Consider the following 23013-nt stretch of genomic DNA (forward strand, 5'->3'; position numbering starts at 1 on the left):
CGGGCTTGTGCGCGTGCGCGCTTCTGTGGCTGAGAAAAGTCGAGAACACCACACTGTTCAGTTGCTTAAAATCAAAGTGACATCTTTCTGTCAATCAACTTATATTATAATATGCATTCAGAATAGGCCTACATTTAATAAATACATGACATAAACCCAACAAGGATTCACGATTCATCATTCCCATTGACAGTAAAATATTTTAGTAGAACAGTTATACTTTGCTATATAGGTTAAAGAAATAAAACATAATTTTAATTTACTTTTTTGAAACTTTAAAAGTACAGTTTGCATTTTTTTTATCTATTCAAAGTGTAATATACATGTGCTGACAAATATGAGATCACATGGCTTATGTTTCAGATCAACAGAGGGCAGTAGTGCTCCAATTTGTTGTTGTATGGCAAGTTTCTTTCTTTCTGTCTTTTTTCCTTTTTGCCATTGCCCTTAGTAACCCCAGTAATTAAATTCATGGTGAGAGAAATGTCATGGCGTCCTAGTGTTTCAAACTTAGGTTCCTGATCAGTGAAGACTCTCAAAAATGCCCCCATGTCATACCCCTTTAGTGTTTCAAACATGTCCCTGTCTGTTCAATTTTTCCTGATTTTGTCTTCATTTCTGTTCACCATCGGTTTATTTAGTAACCTCATTACATCACCTGCTCTGCTGTGGAATTTCACAGGAGGTGCAATTAGCTGTAATGTGAACTAATTCAATATCAAATGAAGCTTGATTCTATGTTTGGTTCGCTGACAGTGATTTACTTAAGGGAGAATGTATTTCATTTAAGTCATGCAACAATATATACGTTTCTCATAATTGAGACATTATAAGAATAGATTTAACAATCTAATCAGTAACATCATCAGAGGAGGTTTTAATTATTCCAAGCATTCTTTTAATTGTTTATTAACTGGCGGTTGTTGATTGTATATTAACTGCTGTCACCTGCATGTCCTTTGGGAAATCTCTATAATGAGAATAAAAGTGACATTCACAGTTTGCACGAAAGCTTCTCTCACGGCACACTGTATTTGATTGAGAGGAAGGTGACGCGTCTGCGGACCGCATGTCTTTCACTGCCATTTATCTGGCATTTTTGCTTATCGCGGTGACATCACCAATCAATAACTCCTGTTCTGAGAAAAAGTCAACAAAAAGGCTCCTGATTAAATCAGCGATTGACTCCTTTCAAGGTCCTGATGGGATGAGAAAACACAGGAAGCTGGATGCACAATGTCTGTATATTCTTTCCCGAATATCCTGTAAACTTCATATCCTGTAAACTTGGGCTGCATGAATCAACAGGAATAAACATTGCAGGTTGTTGTAGGGATATGAATGTTTCAGACTGGCTCTTGGTTTTTCAATTTGTTTCAATACCATGTTTACATCCTCCGTGAGTGCGGTCTTGTCCTAAGCTGTCTTAGTTTGCTGCAAACAGCTGTAAGGAGAGTAAGGCAGGCTGTGCTCCCCTTGGGAAAGGTTCTGGTTCAAGAGAGATGATTTTGCCACCATGCTCTGATCATTGAGCCATTGCTTATGTGAGTTATGGCAAAATGGATCACGGGGACTCATAAAGGCTTTCATGAGCACTGACTCAATCCGCCTTTACTGTTTGGGTTCCCTCTTTAATTCTATCCTTTGTTTTTTCCCCTCTTGTTTTGGTGCTTTAGTTCCTCAAAAGGCCTTTTTGTTTTTAACCAGATTCTTTTTTGCTTTCATGGATCATCCCCTTTATCTTTCTGATCTCTTGTTTCCATCTCTATTCCTCTCTCTCTCTCTCTGCAGATGCTCCTGGCTAGGAGAGGGCTTCTGAAGGGCAAATATAAAGCCCAGTGAGCTGCTGTCAGCCATGCTGCAGGGGGAGATGTTGAAGAACACCAGAGCAGAGACGTCCCACTCCTCATCCCATTGTTCCTGTCACTCCGCTCCTGGTAATTAATATCCCCCGTTAAATACAGACACTGTAAATCATAACATGGCCATTATATCTATGGGGAGCCGTCATGCATCAACTGCAGACTTTGACTCATGAGTCTTAGATCAGTTGACCCAGGTTAAGTACATATTTGATGAGTGTAAATAGGAGACTGCATCCCTGGACGTTCACACAAAGCTTTCCATGACCTTGATTGTTGCTAATGGCATGATTAGAAGGTTTGATAGGAGTGAACTCTATGTCTACCAATTTATTATTTATTTATTTAGAATTAACTTTCAAATGAACATACATTAACATGAAACAATACAATTCCTACCTTACAGATTTATGTTCTCTCATTGTTTGGTGGTGAAATCACAGTAAGCTACAAGGCTACAAGGCCACAACTCACTGTCCCATGGTAGAAAGAACTCCCAACCTTCACTCAAGCTGCAAAATCTGAGCACTTGACTAACTAACAAGCCTATTTGCACTTTAAATTGAAACTTTTATAAAAAAGTACTTAGTTACTTAAAAACACAATTTGTACCATGAAATCACAATTGTCAATGACAACAATCTAATCATTTCTTGATGGACAAAATCAAGTCCTGCCTTACATTTGTTCTTGTTCGAGAAGCTGTTTCACTCGAATATGCACATTAGGGAAGAAAAGACAGTCACAACTTCTGTTTCATGTGACTTTAAGGAAAATGTTTAGCGGGCAAACAGATAGCAGTGTAAATGGGGGTGAGGTGGCAGTATAGTATAGCGCAAGGTGCTGTTTGGAAGATGTCACCCGCTGGGACACAATTCATTTCCAATGAAAGTTGGAGGCGGAACGGAGAGTGGGCTCAATCCCATTAAACTCCTGCGAATGAGCAAAAGAAAAGTGGAGTGGGTGTCTTAGACCTGTGTGCGGGAAAACATGCTGCTTGTGCCAGGATCCGCCCCTGTGCACGATGGATGAGATCATACTACAGACTTAAATGTATAGGTTTTCTCAATTGCTTTGGCTCATTTTTAAAAACAGTGTTAGCTTTCTTTAAACTTTAAGTGCAACTGTTTTACACAACTGTGTTGCATGTCTGCAATGGTAGTAACTCACCAAAAACATTTGTTTCAAAACCTAGTTATTGTGTAAATTGCCCAGTGCCAGATTTTTTTATTTCTTTATTTTTATGTGAGCTGCACTGGTCAAAATGTTTAGATTATTATTATTATTGAGCTTTTTTACCATGTCACCCCTTGAAATGTTTTTGTGCTACTTTTTTGTTTAGAAAAAAAGAAATAGAAATTAATTGTTAAGAGAACTGAATTAATTTGAGTAAAAAATAAATAAATATAAAACAAACGAGCCAAAGCAGTTGAGTGCCTGGTGAATATGCAACTCAATTGTGTTCATAAAGCGCACAAGAGTGTTTATAAAGTGAGCACAGGAATTGCAACAAAGCACCAATAATATTTTAAAATGGAATGAACACATCTCAGAATGAAATATATTAAATATATTGCAATTATGTGATTATCTACCATATTTTTAAGGTAAAGGCAGGTGCGGCCATATGTAACTAAAATGTGCCAGGCTTCAGGTGATATCTGTTTCCAATTATTCCAGCTGCACAAAAGCTGGCCTTTATGCTGGATGATATTCGCAAACTATTTGCAAACTTGTAGCACAATCGTTTTTACAATTTATTGCACTTTGTTATTCTTCTAGTTATTTATAGTGACTAATAAATCAGAAGTCTCGCACATTCACAGAAAATAGCTTTCTTCAACTTTGAAAAATAAGGTGGCTATAGTCATATATATATATAGACATAGAAAAAAGATATTTAATATTTTTAACTCATGATTTGCTACTTTGTTGTTTGTCACAACCAGTAAATCAAGACAACTATATGCTCATTAAATGTGTTAAATTGCAATAAATCTACTAGCTTACGAAACACTTTTAAGAGCACCGACAACAACTGATTGCCTAGTGAATACCCTGCTTCATTTGTGTTCATAAAGCGCACAGTGTGTTAATAAAGTGTGCGTAGGCATTACAATGAAGCACTCAGTGATATTTGTAAGAAACGAGAGACATATTTGATTCATAAGTGATGGGCCTATTCTAAAACCCTCCTTAAAAATGAATATATGATGAGAAGGTGCCTCACATTTTTTCATTAATCTTTATTTATGAGGCTTATGCTGAGAAATGCTGAACTCATCTTCAAGTGTCTTATTGCTCTTGATCATCTTCTGTATTGTGTAACGTGCATAACCTTTTGGCTGCCGCAGAGACGTCGATAACAATAAGTGTACAGTTACAGTCCTCTAGTGGTCCAAAACCGCTTCCAACCGAGTCTTAATTACTCATAACACTTCTGCAAGCCCAAAGACAGCTCAGTGTAGCTGTTGTCTCTTAGCGCTCCTTCCGTCTTATTTAACTAGCGATGTTTTCATCCTTAAGGGCAGCGCATGCTGCTGCCGAAACACAACAAGCCTGAGTGATTGGAAATTTTATTTTAACTCAGCTGTTTGCTTTATGTTCCCCATAGTAGTAGTGAAATTACACATGGCATGGTTGTGATTGCACGGTGTTTGTGTATGTGTTATTGTGTATGACTACCCGGTGATGGCACATGTTGATGAATTATTTACCCACCCTCTTGTCGTTTTTATTCTAAGGAACACAAAAGGATCTAACATTTACCTAAATTTCACTCTTTTCACACAAAGCTATCATATGGCTTAAAACTTGGAAAATTCTATCCATCCATCCATCCATCCATCCATCCATCCATCTCTCTCTCTCTCTCTCTCTATTTATATATATATATATATATATATATATATATATATATATATATATATATATATATATTATTCTGTACAGTATATGTGACCCTGGACCACAAACTATTGATGTATGGTTTGTTAGGATCGGACAATATTTGGCCGAGATGCAACTATTTGAAAATCTGGAATCTGAGGGTGCAAAAAAATCTAAATATTGAGAAAATCGCCTTTAAAGATGTCCAAGTGAAGTTCTTAGCATTGCATATTTACAGTAGTAAATTTACAAAATATCTTCATGGAGCATGATCTTTACTTATATACTTTATATCCTTAAAATTAAAAATCCATAATTTTGACCCATATAATGTATTGTTCGCTATTGCTACAAATATACCCGTGCTACTTTTATTTATATATATATATATATATATGTGTGTGTGTATAGACAGATAGATAGATAGATAGATAGATAGATAGATAGATAGATAGAACAACCTTACCTTTTCAATTAGAAATTACACTTATTGTCATTAAATGAATGTATCTGAATTTCAGTTAATTTTACTTTCAGGTTTGAATTGCAATCTTGTATTGTATTGTATCCTGTTTTCTTACCTCAAATTTCAATTGAAATTCGGGAATTGAAATAGCAATGTCAATTATATTCAGAATTGTGCAAATCCCTAATAGAACAACAGTGAGGATAAGTAAATAGTGAATTATAATTTCTCAAAATATATTCTTCTGATAGTGGAGTTGAAAGAAAATACTTAAATTTTCTCGGAACTTTTCAAACATAACTGCAGTTGCACAAATCTAAGCAGTGAGGAGCTAGCATGCCGGGCCCTGATGTGTTACTACGAGAGGAGGCATGGACAGGACAGGACCGCAGCCAGGAGGCAAAGAAACAAGAAGGAGCACATCTCCACCATCACCTTTAAAATGCATGAGAGCTTCTCCAATGACTGGCATTCTGTGCCACGCCGCATGACTAATACTGCCTGGAAGTCACTATGTCTCCTCACCCGCTCTCCACGAGCTGAATTAATTGGCTGTCTCAAGCGCACATGCACGCAGACAAGATCCCCAAAAAACAGTCCTCCTTAAAGTCGGTGGCTTTAAATAGAATAATTAAACCAGGGGGAGCATTAGTTAACTAGTAGCATTTGAGAGAGTGGCTGTTGTGGATATTTCGGGTCGGCCACACATTCAGTTACGGTCCTTTATGTAAAACATAATTTTATGGATGAGCAGGGCCGCATTAGGGGAGTGAGACATCGCTGCAAGTTTTAGTGGTAATGGACTTGTAGAATAAAGTCTGCGTGTGTATCAGTGGTGTCAAGGGTGAGGAGGAATGTTAGTGAGACAGTGAGTGCAGGAGTCTGGGCTTTTTTTGAATGGTGCTGTTAAATTCTTAAATAGGATACATACATATTTAAGGCTTCGCAGGAGTCAAGGGGTCTTTGCTATCATTTTGAAGTTCTCTCAGATTTCAACATGACAATAAGAAGTTTGAGCATCAAATATAACTTTGTTCTATTTTATATTACTCTTTGTTCCATTTTATCGCCTCATATCGCATATCGCCTCACTGTGTGTCTCATTCAACTTTAAGCATTGCATCAGTGCATGCATAAATATGTTTCCTGCTGAATGCAGCATTGTTTTTCAACAGGATTTCATATTACGCAGCACTGTTGAATCACTCCTTTTGAAATCCGAAGGTGCTGAAAGCTTCTTGATGAATGTAGAGCGCAGGTAAACGGAGATCGTGCTCTGTGGTAAATTCGGCGAAACCACTTTGAAGATATTTTGTCTGGCCTTTGCATAGGGCCACAGTCATCACTGCAGGGAGAGAAGTATTCAAATTCAGAAACCTCAGCTCAGTGGAGAAAGAGACCCCTGTGTGCTTGTGTTTTGAGTCATATGTAAAACCCTTCCGTGCAGTTGTGATTGTGGGTTGGGAGAGAGGCTACTGTTAAAACCTGACATCAGCTTAAGCAGTGGTGTTTGTTGGTCTTCTGAATTGAAGAGGCTAAATTTCATCTCTGCATGTGTTTTTTTTTGTCCAGTATAAATTCATGCTTCAGTTCCACCTGATGTTAAAAACATTCACAGCATTTATCAGAAAAAAGTCCTTTATGTGAAATGTTTAGAATGTGTGCCTTTAAAAGATAAATTCCCTTCCAGATTAAACATTTCCTGATAATTTATTCGCCCCCATGTCATCCAAGATGTTCATGTTTTCTTTCTTCAGTCGAAAAGAAATTAAGGTTTCTGAGGAAAACATTCAGGGGGTTTTCTCCATATAGTGGACTTCAAAGGGACCAAATGGGTTTAAGGTCCAAATTGCAGTTTCAATGCAGTTTCAAAGGGCATAATCCCACAATCTACACAATCCCAGTTGAGGAATAAGGTCTTTATCTAGCGAAATGTAAGTTAAGGTATGTAACTATAAATGCTAAGTGCCTTCCTTCCCTTCAGAGTCTAAATACACAGGATCCACAGTCCTTCACGCTCAGCATCAAGAGCAGCTTCAATCAAATCCCTTCAACTACTGTTGTGTAATACATTTTGTGAATGTAGGAACAAGACTGATGGAGAGAGAGAGAATGGATGACAGTGACACATCTCTGAGGAATAAGAAAGCCTTCCCTTTTTCCTCATACCAGAAAACTAAATATAAGTCTCTACTTTCCCTTACTGCTTTCATCCATGTCCAGTTAGCAGACTGGCGAGAGGTGCTCCAAAAACATGAGAGGGAATAGCTAAGGGGAGTGTGTTTTTTTGGCATATGCTGAGAGCTGAGGCTAATGCAGGGCCCATTATTCAGCCTGGCCTGACATTGACCACCTCTATAGTCCCCAGCGTGACTGGCTGCCTACACTGCGCTTGCAACATCAACACACAGGGCTTGGGCGGTTGTGCAGCAATCACTGTGGAAGCCTTTAATTCATAGGCGGTCCAGACATTGAAGAAAACACATCCCATAATGTACCTCCTTGCTGTGAGCACTTGAAGGAATGGAGTCCGAGCACCAGCAGCCAAATGCAGTTGCCATAGCTGCACCATTACTTATTAGGATTGGCACTTTGTTTTCCACACGGGAGGTAAGAGCACTGCTGCTCTATATGGCTCTGTTGATTACTGCTGCCTCCCCACTGGGACAGAATGGGGAAACACACAGAATACAATGAAATGATTCATGAGGAAGTCACTTATAGATTAAAGGTGCTTATAAATCATGTATCTTTTCAGTTCTTTTGCCTACAGGTCTGTTTTTAGAGAGAATCTGTGGTGGCAGCTTTAGTTTGGAACAGACAGCTGTGCTATTTTTAGGCCCTGGTTAAGATCAGTTTAAAAGGTAAGAGAGTAGATGCACATCCATAGTAATTTCTGTTGGATGTGAAAACATGACTTCAACATGCATGCAGCTTTTGATCATGGAATCACACTAACTACAAGTAAATAAATAAATACTTATAAAGGTGCTTTTTTTTTCTTCAAAAAATTAATTATAAATTAATTTATGCATAATAAAATTAATTATAAATTAACCAATTATTAATTAATTTCTAAATATTTTTTGTAAATATACATTAGTCAAATAGCCAACTGGTGCATTGCTAACCATCTCAACCTTGACCAAACAATGAACAATTCCTACAGTTTTACAATAAGAATATTTTGAACTGGTAACCTAATACTAAAATCTTATTGGTTCATATGAGATTGATCCAGGAACTCTTCCTTGGCATAATTGTGCCATTATGCAACAGATTTCAGCCTCTCCTTAGACACATTTACTGTTTCTCAGTGTTTCTCAGTTTAACATCAGGAAGTCTCCAAGTATTATGGATTTACTATTAATGTCATGAAATTTGGCTTACAGTGCTACCTCAATAAATCCTTTTGAGGCTGGTTCATGACACAACTGGGCTAAATACCTCAGATCTATAACTATAAAACACAAAATCACATATATCCCAGAGAATGTAATGCTATGCTTTTAATAGAGTTAGGATAATGATGCATCCAGCAAACTCTTAACTCACCACAGTGTTTGTAGTTTTGTGCATTTGTGTGACTTTGAAGCCCTCTAGAGTTAAGTGTCTGGAATTCACAGCCCGATCTCACGGCAATTCGTACATATTTTACGAGGTGGCTAATTTGTACGAATTCACATGACTTCGTATGAAATGTATTGCCAAATCATACGTATTTTACGAGTTGCACAGTACGAATGACCTACACCTAACCCCGCCCCTAGACCTACCCGTCACTGGGGTTTAGACAAATCGTACAAAATCGTACGAGTGAGGTCGTATGTTTTAGCCACCTCATAAAATACGTACGAATTGGTCGTGAGATAGCGTTGGAATTCACTGACATAGCTGTACATGTGCATTTGTTACTTGCTCACTTACTCCCAGAACAGACGTTTGGACTATGGGAAAGCAACAAAAGACATTTGTCTTATTAGAAGTCAGTTTACCATCAGAATGATTTTGAAACTGATTTTTCAAGGTAAAAACTTACATATACTGTAGTTGCTTTAAGTCCACATGTTTTGATTTGAGATGACAATTTAGCATGTTAAATTAGCGGAATTACTTTTAAAGAAAATAATAGAAAGTGTATACAATTAATTATGCCCTGACCCTTAAATAGTGTAGGTGAAATAGAAAACAAATAAACAACTGCAAAATGGAATTCTGTAGACTGTAAGCCAGTGATAGATCTATATGCAATGACAAATAAAGCATATATTATATATAATATTACAAAGTTATATTATACAATATAATGACATTTATAGCAACTTTTTGTAATTGTAAAAAAAAAAAAAAATCTTGCTACTCTGAGTTATTTTCATTTAGGTTCTTATCTCAACAACATATTAATATTTTATTACAATTAATTATATGAATAAATTCACATATCATATATTTTTAATGGATTGACAAATCTAGTTTTGATTTACTGTTACCCATATCTATATGAACATTGTTCCCACTTTTCCAAGACAGAATAAAAGTCTCACTATCACCTAATGAATACTTTATTTTATAATCCATTAATAATATCTTGGACTCTTTTGTAGAAAGTTTTTTTTTATATAAAAAAATAAAGAAATGCCTCCAGTCCTTTAATTTCCATATATATATACCAGATCCATGTATCACCTGGATGCGTTCAGTTGCTGTTTCTGTCATTTTTTCTCCACATTCGACATCTCCATATTCTAGATTAATATTATTGCCACAAACATAATGGCCACGCTGCACACTATCCCTGATTGGCTGTTTGTTTGCTGTTGAATGCTGTTTAATTTACAGAACTGTCTTCAGAACTAATGTCGCCGTGGCAACGTGGAGGTGATTAACAGCACACGGACAGAGATTGTTTGTGAAGGGTTGCTGGAATGAGTTTCAGAAAAAACAAGCTCTAGTTTGTTATAGAGGGATTCTATCGACTGCGTCCCAACCTAATGGGCTTTATAATTAACAGCAGCAATTTTCAGTGAATGAGGCCCTTCTGTTTACAGTACAGTGGGCTGGAGGAAGACAGGGAGTTGACATTTCTGAAAATGCATTTGATTGGTCTTCACCTTCCCACTGTGGGCTGTAGATGAAAAGGGCTAAGTAGATATTTCTCCTCTTTAAAGAGACCCCGTCCTTGTGCCTTTCCATTCAAGGTGGGCTTTAGCGCAGTGAATATCTCATGCTTGGCACTTGTATGACACTTGCTTTCATGCGGTTCCATAATCCGTGATCTCAACCTTGTTGGGTAGTGTGAGCTGGTAAATTTCCTTTTTTATTATTTGCAAAGTACACATACAGTATTAAAGAACAACCCAAAACTGAACGATTACTCACCCTTTTCTTTATATAATAAAAGTGAACTGGAACTGTTATACTGTTATATAACTGTTATATATATACTGTTATACAAAATAGGTAAAAAAGCAAATTCTTTATAAAAAAAAAAAAAATAGTAATTTCATTCAAGCTTTGATTTCACTATATTCCAAATCACACAATAGCTCAAATTCTGACCTGACCTTTCCCTGCAAACAAATCTTTCGTTTGAGTCAGATAATTTCAGTAAATGAATTGATCCAGTTTATGAGCTAATCTGAATGATTCATTCCTGAATAAAAAAGTGGTTCTAGAGTTAAACTCACTGCTTCAATGCCCATTAATAAAAAAAAAAATCAGTTGGCACATTATTAAAAATGTATCTTTTTTGCTCCATAAAAATCATACACATACAACATATGCGAGTAAATAACAGCAGAATTTTTATATTTGGTTGAACTATTCCTTTACAAGAAGGTATTAGAGAGGAGATGGAAATAGAGATTAAAAAGAATCTAAAAGATAAAAAAATAGTAATCAAGGAATATGTCATTTTCACCTCTAGTGGGTGCCAGATTGTATGCAGATTGTATGAAGAAGGGAAAAAAACAAACATTCTTATGCATTTCATTATCATATATTTATATATAACAAAGAAACAGTAATGATATATTTGACTTTTTGTGGCGCTATGCAGCAAAATTGAAATCAGCTTTGTTAATTGTTTTGACAGTGCTGAACTGTCTAATCGGTTGAGGCATCAGGCACGAATAGACAAAAGCAGACTTCGCCTAAATAAAAATGTTCTTTACTTCACCCAAATCCATTTTCTTCCATTTTGTCCCCAAACTCATAAAAATTCCGTCATCTCTTGAGGGCCTGTTCCCAGCTCTTAGATATGAATTTCTAGCCTTGAGCTGCATTAGATTGGTCCATTAGCAACTCAAATAAACACAGACAGACAAACTGATCCTCTGCTCTATGGTTCATTAAAATGGAAAGTAATAAAGACTGCTAATAAGGTGAGTGAGCCAGTACAGAAAAGTCCCTCCTTCTCAGTAATGAGGCTCTGTAGATGAATTGTAGCAAATACCAAAGCTTGCCCTGCAGACTGACAAATCAGATTGAGAACATTGGTGCTCACATGGAAATTTAGTTTAACCCACCGATGAAACTAGCGCTTGAAGCTGAGTTAGTCTGAACAGTTTGAAGTCTAATGTAAATAAGGGATAAAGTAAAGTCCGCCAGAGATTTATTTATTTATTTTTTGGATTATTACACAGCTAGCTGTTCACCAAATAAATAAAAATTCAGCCTTTTTTTCTGACTTTAATTGCAAGATTGTGAGATATAAACTCAGAAATGCGAGACATAAATGCAGAATTGCAAGATATAAACTCAGAATTGTGAGATATGCTGAACTGTGAGATATAAAATTGCAATTATAAGAAAAAAAAATCAGTACTGTGCAATGTTAACTCAATTGTGAGAAGAAGAGTCCAGAGTTTTTTTGTGACATAAAAATTCCATGGCGGAAACAAAAACCAAAATTGCGAGATCTTTTTAAAAAAAAAAGTCAGAATCGCAAGATTTAAACTTAGAATTGTAAGAAAAAGTCAGAATTCTGAGTTCATATCTAAAAATTCGTAATTACCTTTTTTATTTTGGTATGGAGAAAACAGCCCTCCACAACTATGAATATTAGGAAATATATGACCGCTGTATGTTGCAGTTGACTGAACAAAATGAAGTATTCCAGGGAGTCCTGTAATAAGTAAAATTAGCCCATGCTTTCCATAAAATTGGTAGCTTTTTCTTTGTTTAGGACCCTTGAGATACAGTCATGTGTCATTTATTGATCAAATGTTCTGAAGTTCCGATGTTCTGATGTTAATTCTTAAGACAAAACAAATGAGAAAATTGTTGCCAAACGGAGAGTATAGGCATAAAATGAATGTGGATATTAAAGGTTTATATAATTTGGACTTGGATAAAAAAATGAATGAACATTGATTCTTATTGAAATCTCTTAACTTTTAATTGCAGACTTGCCTTGTCAAATCTGAGCACATTTTAAGGCATTGCTGAGATCACGTCTGAAAATAAAGGTGACGCATGTGCGATAACTAAGGTCTGTTTTTAGGAAGCAGGAGACTTAAGGAAAAGTTACTCTTCATTTAATCTTTTGCTGTGTAGAAGAAATAATTGAGATTTGGAAGACATCACATTTACGATTCTTTTCTTTTTTGTTCTTACAGGTCCCAGCGCACCCTTCCCCATAAGCAGCCCACCGTCCCATTAAAGTAGACAACCTTGTCTCACATGGCAGGTGTTTTCTGGAGGGTCGGGCAAAGGAATAGCAGCAGAAGGAGTTCTTGTCATGCAGTGCACTCGGCTTTGTCCTCACCACGAACATCAGACGTTATAATCACCTGCCTTCAGTGAACTGCCATTGAAAGGTTGTAATCTAACAATGTCTGCACACCAATTATCCTCTAAATGAAGTTTTGCAAAGCCTCTCCGTCAGCTCCAGGACAGGCCCCTCGAGATGTTTTTGTGAAGTTGTCATAATTCTCATCTTTGTGACTAATGCTACGTGAAGGAAGATGATCGCTTACAGCTAAATGAACATTTTTGCACAGAGAAATTCTTAGAGGGAAAGTGCCAATAGTATGACAAGCAAGGTTTTAAAATAATTACATACTAAATGTACTGTTCACCGCAATATAAACAAGCATTTCTACAAAATACAGGGAGTCATCACCTAAGATGCTGCTTGAAAGACCTTTTTAAAAGTCAACTTGAATGACTTTTTTTTTGGTATTACTGTAATTAATCAGTGCTCATTTTTATGAAGAAAGCAACTTGTCTTTGCAAAATGTATAATAAATTGCTTCCTTTTTTGGCTGATGTCACCAAACCATCTGTCATATTAAGACTATAAGAATTGTATTGAATTGGAAGACACAGTAAAATACAAAGGACAGAATATCACATTTTTTGCAAAAGTAAAATGGGTTGTGAACTGTTCCATGTTGACTGCAAGGTGATAAACTCAAATATGCATCACTTTTGCAGAGAGTGTGAATTGCAGAGAAAAGAAGAAAAAAGTGAAGTGAGAGGAGAATGCTTAACATGACAGATGCAGTGGGTGTGTTGACAGAAAACAAAAGAGCTATGTGGGAAGAGATTTGGGCCAGGTTTAGTTTAAGGCAAGAACTATACAGTGCCATACTGCCTGACTATTCTCTCAAGACCGCAGCAGTAAAACTTCAGCAGTGTGAGCCTCTCATGCAGAAAGAGCAATTATATAGGAACACAACAAATCTGTCTAATCTCCAATCGCATTTTTTTTTTTTGCAGTGCTCAAAGCTTTCCGATGAAAACTGCTGAAAACAAAGAACAAATTAATCCAAGCCTCAGGCATGCGAGTAATAAATAATCAAGGTGAAAAATCAATAATTGTGAACAGAAGTTCATTTAAGAGCATTTATTGTAAAGAGTTCATACAAAAGTCAAAGTCTTGATCTCTGTTTCATTTAAATGGTCCATTCAAAAAGACATTTCGGGGTTACAGAGTGGCAGAAAATGAAACGTTCTCGTGTTTTTCACACATACAGATCTTGAGAATTAACAGCCCCTTAGATCAACCTCGAGCAGCATCTTGGTGATTTTCTAAAAATATAATTTCAATCCACTGATTTTTCCATCTTTGTTGCCTTGACAACACGTCTAAACAAGGAATGGTTACCCGGACAACAAGCCCGAAAGACGATCATTAAAGCCATCAGTGAAAAGACATGCTTGTTTTGCTCTGTGACTGAGGGCTAGAGCACTTGGGCAGGAGCTCTCGCTGAACCCAAATTAAACTATAAACAAGCCATCAGCGAGAAAGCGACATCAATGCGTCTCGTGCAATAGAATTCTCAAACTTCACCCATTTGACTTAATGAACGCAAATGCGAATAGCATATGCTTCCGATCACACCGATGGAATGCGAGATTGGGAAAATCAAAGAGATTGATAAAATACAGTTTAAAGTTACTACAGTCTTTAATGAGTTATAGCACGTGGGATTGTGTGTCTGCATCCTTGACCGTGTCTCAGGGGTTGTTTACCTTCCCGCTGCCTAGAAACACGTCAAATTGGCCCAATCAGAGCCGCAATTGGTCCTGCATTGGCCCTGCTAACCCCACAGGTAATCCGGACCCCTTTCCCCTCGACTGACCATCCCAAACCGCACGAGCTTGTTGACTTACTGAGGGTTTGTTTTCCCTGCCCGCATCTCCATCAATGCCTGCTCATTGTACTGTAACAGTAGCTATCAGAGGAGAATTGTCACGGTGACTGACTCACAGGAAATGGCCATTTCCTTGCTGATTGTGTCTGTTGTTTGCAATTTAGATGCCACCCCCAGACTGGAACGCTCCTGTGCTGCCGAGATTGTTCCTGAGTGGAGACGAGGTCTCTCTACACAATCAGCAGGCTTTAAGAGCAATCTGAATCACAGTCTATTTCACCAGCGATGCTTTTTTCACCTATTCTTATTCTAGATGTGGTTTCCAGTGATTGTGGATCTTCAGTCACGGACGGTAAACAAATGAGTCACAGAAAGAGATTCAATTCAGCTGTTTGGAAAATGAATCAAATTAGCTTTTTAGGTTAGTAGTTGGTCATTGCTCAGCTGTTGGTGCATTGTAATTTCCCTTATGTTCTATTGAAAACCTAATAAGTTTCTGTATAACCTTGGCCCAAGATAGCGGATTCCTGGCCTGTTTGTTTTGCACAGAACAAAGAGTTTTGCTCACTTTGTAAAACAGCGGTACTTACGCGCTGCCTCCATCTGCGAGAATCGCATATTACTTTCTTGGGGGAATTAATTAATTCAGCAAAGACCAATATTTAATATTAATGTCAAACGAATTAATACATTCATTAAGATATTAAAAGACAACATTAAAAGGGCTGGATTAATTCAAGGATGCTGGAGCAAGTGTACAAGTGTTCTTTTTTTTTAGTTTTTGGTTTGGAGTCCCATTGTAAATCACTATAATGAATTAAGCAGCACAAAAGAGTGCAGAAAAGAGAAAAGTTTTAAAACCAAAACACTGTCTCCAAAGACAAGCAAAGAGCAAGTGAAGCCATGCATTACAAAGCTAAAGGGGCCTGTTTAATACGACTTGCATATTCAATGTGGCCCAAGGCATGTTTGTATAGATATGAGAATTTGGAGACTACGCCTGTTGGAAACTGCAGAGACCTCTGCTGAAGTCTGTGAAGGTATACATAAAACATGAAAGGAAATAGTACATTATCATCATTCTACATTACCATATCAACGCTACTGCTTAGTTGTATGGGTGTGCACATATTTGGACAATATTCATAATTTAAGACTATATCAAGTCAAGTCAAGTCAAGTTGAGCTTTATTGTCATTCCGCTACATGTGGGGACATACAGTGGAACGAAATGTCGTGCCTCGCAGGACCACGGTGCTACATAAATACAGACATACAACAATGAAGTAAAAAAACACTATAAACCTAAAAAACACTATAAACCTATACACAACTAACCTACTGACAGATTTAACTATAAGTATACTATATATAAGTATTTACCCTATACAAACTAAAAGAATAAAGGATAAAAAATACAAACTATACGAATGCTTCACAAATACTGTACATGTGCAAAGAGAGACATTTTGAGTCAAGCAGCTGGTTGGGGAACAGAGCAGGATGATTTGTAGTGCCTGAGCATGTAAACATGCATATATTGCTGAGTCTTTTGTGGGATTGTGTACACGCAGCAGTTTGTGTAAAGTGTCTAGTGCACATAGAGGAGAGTGTGTTACTACAGGTGGTTTGTACAGGCCCACTCACCTGTGTGTAGCACACTTCAAATTGCACAAAAAAAAGTTGGGGGGGAGGGGTGTTTGGGGTGGGGGGTGGTCCATGTTTCAGGAGGTAGGGGATTGCATGTGGTTTCAGAGGGGGGCGGGGTGAATAGTAGCATACATGCGGAGTATAATAGTAGCATATATGTGGAGTAGCATACTAAATTACGTATATTACCATCCCAAATAAAATGCTAAATAACTTTTTTTTATTATTTTATTTGCAGCTTGGTGTGATCATATCACAATGCAGCATACTATTTAAAATATTTATTGTGAATGCCTACTATCTCATTCACTTTTTAAAACAGAGGTTTTACTGCACATAATTCAAGTAGAACTGGCAGTTATAGTTTAAGATTTTGCCTCTTTTTTTAATCATGAGTTGAAATATATGTATTAACTAGCCAAAATACATACATATAGGCCTCCATGTAAATTAATAACCATCTCAATAAACTCAAAACTGAGGAGACTTGGGTGAAAATAAATGCACATCCTGTGAGCTTGGGAAGGAGGCGCTCTATTGAAATCTAGCGCTGAAAAACTTAGGAAAGTTGGCGGGTACCGGTGACGCAGATGCACGCGTTGGCGTTCCATTCAATAAGATCGCTGTAGTTATTTTTTTGCGCACGATGGCTGTATGCTTTTGGATAAACAAACCATTGTGCGCGATTTAATTCTAAAGTGGTTAGTTGACCTATGATCTGTAAGTTGACATATTTGTGTTGAATTGACATAGTGTGGTTGTTTTATATAGTATGTCCTAAGACTTTTATATGGTTAAGTTGAAAACCAAATGGCAGTTATTGTATGTTGTTGCAAAACAAATAAGGCAATCCATGTAGTCATCAAAACTGAGTGTAAAGAGTAATACTATTCTGGAACTAGTCCATGTTTATGTTTTTTTCCTTCTTTCATTCTACTTTGTTAAATTTAAATTTGAATTACAATTCTGCATAAGATTTACTACTTCACTTAAAATTGAATACAATTCTTAATTCAATTCTGAATAGCACAAAAAAGCTTTTTTTACGTAAATTATAACGTCAGTGGTCCTAGAATGGTCATGAATCGCACATTAATGAAAACTAAATGCCACAGAATAGAAAAACATTGCCAATGAACGTTTTACTTTGAGAGATGAAACTCATAAATCAGATGATGAAATTAAACCGCATTTGATAATGACAAATGGCTCCTCTCTACCCTCCTCACCGAGGATGGATTGATGTGTTGCCGCTTATTCCCACAGCATGATGGGATAGCATCAGTCTTTTGATGCTGGCCGTCGCTGATGGCTTGGCACAGTGGGAGCTTCAGAGCTCCCGGATAGCTCGGACAACACAGTCTGCTGATGGCCAGTCTGGTTATACCTCACTAAGGAGCTCTGTACGTCTTGAAGAAAGCATAAAATGAGAATAAATGGTAGATGTCAATCCCAAAGGGGGGACTGGTCATCTAGAGAAGAAAAGATGTATGAGCATATAAGGATGGGTAATTCCATCTCTCCACTAGGAGAGGAGACAAAATTACTTCAACAACATTTGTGGCCTGTAGCGGGAACATTTCTTGTTGTTTCTTTTCTGGTTAAAAACTCTTTGTAGAGTGACTTAAGCTTGGAATTTTAGATATTTCTTTGTGTGTGTAATGCTATCAATTTAAATAAGAATAGCAAAGCAGTTTTAAAAGTGTTTATAATTAAATATATATTCTAAATTCTCTCTCTCTCTCTTTGTTCTTTGTCTATATATATATATATATATATATATAACATTTCAGCAGTTGCATGTCTTGTAGATTACACTGAGTTGTATGAACATTTTTATGGTGTTATATTGTCAGTTTTGGAGTTTGCTTTTTATTGATTTCTTTTATTGTTTATTTATTTATTTATTTTTTGGTATACCACCAGGGAAAAAATGACAGCATATAGTTTTTTTCCCCAGAATTATTTTAGCATGGCTGGAGCGCTGTATTGACCTATGAAAATTCAGTACCAGAGTCAGTTTTATAATGCAATATAGAGCAGAATACTGAATAAACATGGAGATAAAACCACTGTTTTTATCGCATTTCAGTACCTTTGGGATGAAGCTTTTAAAATGAACACTGACAGATTGCACTGATAGAACTTTTTAAAGAATATATGGAGAATAAATTGAATGTAATTTCATTGATTTGAGGGCATTCTTCTTGATTAAAATAGCTCAACGTAATGACAAGGTTCTGCTGAACAGATCCTCATTGTGGCAGAGCAGAAAAATAATTCATGTTTTATCCCCGTCTGGTGGGTTTGTGGTGAGGACAGAGTATAATCAATCAATGAAAGACAAGAGGAACGGAAATACTGGCTGCAAGGTTAAGCCAAAACACAGTGACATTGTGAGGGACTGTACTGTCTGTAGTATGCATGATTTGGAAAGGGTTTAAGTAGCACTCGACAGCAATTTATAAAACTACAATAAAACGCTTTGGCCATCCTGTCCATTGCAAAGATTAAAGTTTGAGCATGTTAGCCAGTCTCTGCACACTTCAGCTTTAAGAGTTGTGCCTCCCAAGCCGTAAAATTAAAAGAAATAAAACAGAGGAGCTTGTTTGACAGACGCAAGTTTGACAAATTTTGCTAATGAGGCTTTTGTCTTTGGAGTTTCTTTGGAAGCTGTGATCATTTCAGAGGAAAAGGGGTCCTTCCGAATACAAATTCAGGAGGATTTGGGATGAGCTCCAGTGCAGAAGCCCACACATTTTCCCGCATGAGATTGTACAGATGGAAAAGCAAATGAAAAAGGAGATTTGTAAAATTTGTTTCAATGTTGATTTAAAGCACTCATTCACAGCGATGCTTTGGGTGTTATATGAATCACAAGGCTAGTTGATGAATGGACCATTAAATAACTAATGACTGATTACTGAAGTGACTCAGTAAACTGGGGGTTTCCTTGGAGACAGTAAGTCAAAGCTTTCAGATGTTTGGCGTACAATGGTACGTTAAGAATTGATCTGCATGGCTTGCAAGCATATTCAACACATTCTATATGAATAAACCATGCAATACTGCAGAGATGTTTGCAGGCCATGTGGTCGGCAAACATAAACCGATATTAATGACAAAATACTATTGACGAGAAAGAAGAAATGTGGAAACAAATAGCAAAACAGTATATATCACCAGTGGGAAGCTGTAAAAATGGCCCTTCATTTTTTTTGAATACATTTCAGTTTATTGCACCATAAATCCTGGTCGCTGCTTTGCCAAAGTACAGCCCCAAAAAAAGTAGTGTAGACATGCGGAAGGAAATATGTTTGATTAGGCCAAAAGAATGAACTTGCCCTTCCTCACCTCATGTAATGGTTCAGCCACCACAGTCAAGAGCTTCACAGTGGGTTAATGAAATCTCCAAGTTTCCCCTTTGAGAAAAAGAGCATATCGATTGGAGACTGCTGGAGGAATCCAATATCTCCATGGTGATCAGATTAATCATTTCTGTTTGCACTTTAAATATTGGGTGGATGCGGTCAAGAATATCATATCTTTGATACATGAAACGCCCGATTTTCTGTCACCTCACCCGGCATAAACAAGAACATAATGCTTCAATGTCACAACAAACGCAGGCATGGCGAGAAATGAATATTATGAGGGTTTTGTCAGCTTGCGCAAAGTGGGTATATGAATGGAGGGTATTATTAGTCAAGATTGCACTTTCTTTTATGTCCTCCTCTATATCGATACTTGCGTAATCAATAAAAGCAATTCATCTTTAGCGATTCTCAACTAGCCGCACCGGTCAATTCAGGCCATGAGTTGTGATTCTCAACCCAAGCCAAAGAAAATTCATATCTCAGGAGAATCTTTGAGGAGCCCATCAAGGACGCTTACTCAAGCATGCAACTTTTGAGTAGTTAAGGACACATTACAAGAGTGTAGAGTGATTCAAATTTTTTGAATCCAAATCACATGAATCAGATCAAGGGTAATGCTAGGCCTCATCTGGCAGGCTTTTCTCCCTGACGTGGAATTGGGAGGGATTAAAAATGAAGCGTTTGAGCTGAAATGTATGGGAGCTGATCTCTCTTTTGTGCAGTGCTGCAATCAGACGGAAGCCCCCAGGACTTAGTGTGAGGCAAATGTGGCCAATAAATCAACAGGTTCCCAGAACAGACTAATGAAAACTAATGGGCAGCTTGTGAATAGACTCATCCGTCCTGTTTGTTTTCCCTGACCGGCACCATGTCAGAAGTAACTGCCGTGCCTCTCTCCGCTTTTAGGGCTCTTTAGATGCAGACTGTTCTCGGAGCAGAACACAGGCCACTTGAACAGACTACAGTGATTCTTTGAGTTTATGCAGACGCACGTGCATGCATACAAACACGGTTTGCAGAATATACATCATGGTGGGCTTGGAAAATACAGATTAATCCCGAGAACAGACATTTTGTGTGAAATTCCATTTCCAGCCTGTAAGGGGAATGTTTTGAGTGTATTGGGCAAATCAATTTTGAAGCCAGGAATTCAATGATCGCCAGTGATTACTGCTGTAAATTGCATTTCATCTGTGATTTGATACGGCCGGGATTAGTTGTGAATTATTAGTGTGTTGCCGATAATATGAACGGGCAGGGGCACAAGTGTTTGGTAACACACACACACACACACACACACACACACACACACATATATGTGCACAGTCTGATTTCAGACTAGACCAGACAGCTGCACACAGTCCAAATAGAATGTGACTTTGATTTTTCACCTCATTTAATTCGCAACTGTCAAATTCGTTTCCATTCCGATGACATCTCCTTTACCGTGCCACAGCCATTATGGTTTTGCTCACAAAAAAAAAAGCGATGGAGAGAAGAAAAGGCAGCTGTTGCCCCGGCACTCGTTCTCGTTGAGTGTCTGTTCTAACGCTTCCCCCTGCGCCATTCAAATGACTCATGGTGGAAAACAATGAAGTCATGCAAATGCCCTCTCTGGAGTGCCTCCCGTCCCGTGGACAAAAAGTGTTGACAAGCCAACCTTGAATCCGTGTATGACCGCAGCTTCTGATTTCTGCTAGCTATTGTTGCCGCTTGAGAATGTAAAACTGTGTTCAGCAACACAGACATTTCTGAATCTCAATCATGTGATTAGTGCACCTGGAGGAAAGATGTATTGTGCTTGGCAATTTGTGTACTTGGTCACTATTCTATGCCATTTTAGGTAGTGTGAAAATTCCAAAAAAGAAGAGGTGCAATTTAATTAGTCTTCTTAATTAGCTGAAAAACAATGTGTGGAATTTCAGACTCCAGTGTTGGATGACGAAATAACCTCAGAATTAGATGTTAGAAAACATGGGTTCACATAGTATAAGTACATAGTGTATAGTGCATCATTTGGGACACAGCTATTCGTGTCGTGGTTTGTATATCACTTTTCACAATATACTTAAGGCAGCTTTACAGAAAATTATAATTTTAATGTTTATTATATCTCAATATCTTAATGCTTCAAGCCACCTTTCCACCATCTCTGACATTGCCAAACAATTGTGAAATTTTGCCCCTAGTGGCAGAAGCATGGAACTTTCAAATTGGTTGTGGAGCAACTTATTCACCATGGTTTAATGAGTAATTTGAATAAATAAATTAATTTATCTTCAAAGCTAAAATCAGATCCAAAATTTTCACATTGCCATATAATTGGAGCTTCACGCAGCTCCCATACTACTATTCATTCAAAACGAATAGCTTCTGGTCTGTTGCTTGTTGGAGACGGAGAGGAAAAACCCTTTATATTTGCATTTAGTAGATTAGAGCTGGGCGATAATAAAGTTATATTTTGCAATAAATACAAGCAATCAAGCAGCTGAGATGTGCTGCATATACGTGAGTATACTGTATGCATGTGGATAAAGTTAAACAGTATATTCAACTTTATATAGAGCACCGTGCAATTATATAATTATTATTTTGCTTCAAAATAGACAACTTCTGAAATTGATTGTTATGGACGCTAGCAAGCAACACTAAACGGTGTCGAAGTATAAACGGTGTACAGATCATTTTCGCTTGGGATATCATTTGGGATAGCGCTGAAATGTATTTACTCTTCCTGTAATGGTTGTCTGGTCTGGTTCGTCCCCTGAGGTACACAGTAAATTAAAAAAAAAACAATGATGGCAAATAGATGTTTCTAGACGACCTCAAGTCCCAGGAGGAATCTGACCACATGAATAAGATATGCAGGCCGTAACTACATCCTGTCATCGGCATCTGGCAATCTCGATTCCCCTTGGGTCGTGCGATGAAAAGCCCTGAGACGATAACCAGGTCTTTGCTGAACTGACCAGTGCTTGGATAAACTAGCTCATGTTGCAGCGTTGTCTTGATGCGGAGATTTATTAGCCATTGGGGACAGTTCAAGTCCTGCCTATGTATTGTGCAGCTATCTGGACCGCCTCACGGTAAGAGACACTGCCGGTCTGCCCTTGTGAGAATTTATTTAGGGGAAAGTGATAGACTGTATATCAACCCTTGTTCTCTTT

The sequence above is a fragment of the Barbus barbus genome (assembly GCF_936440315.1).
Source record: "Barbus barbus genome assembly, chromosome: 17".
Lineage (NCBI taxonomy): Eukaryota > Metazoa > Chordata > Actinopteri > Cypriniformes > Cyprinidae > Barbus > Barbus barbus.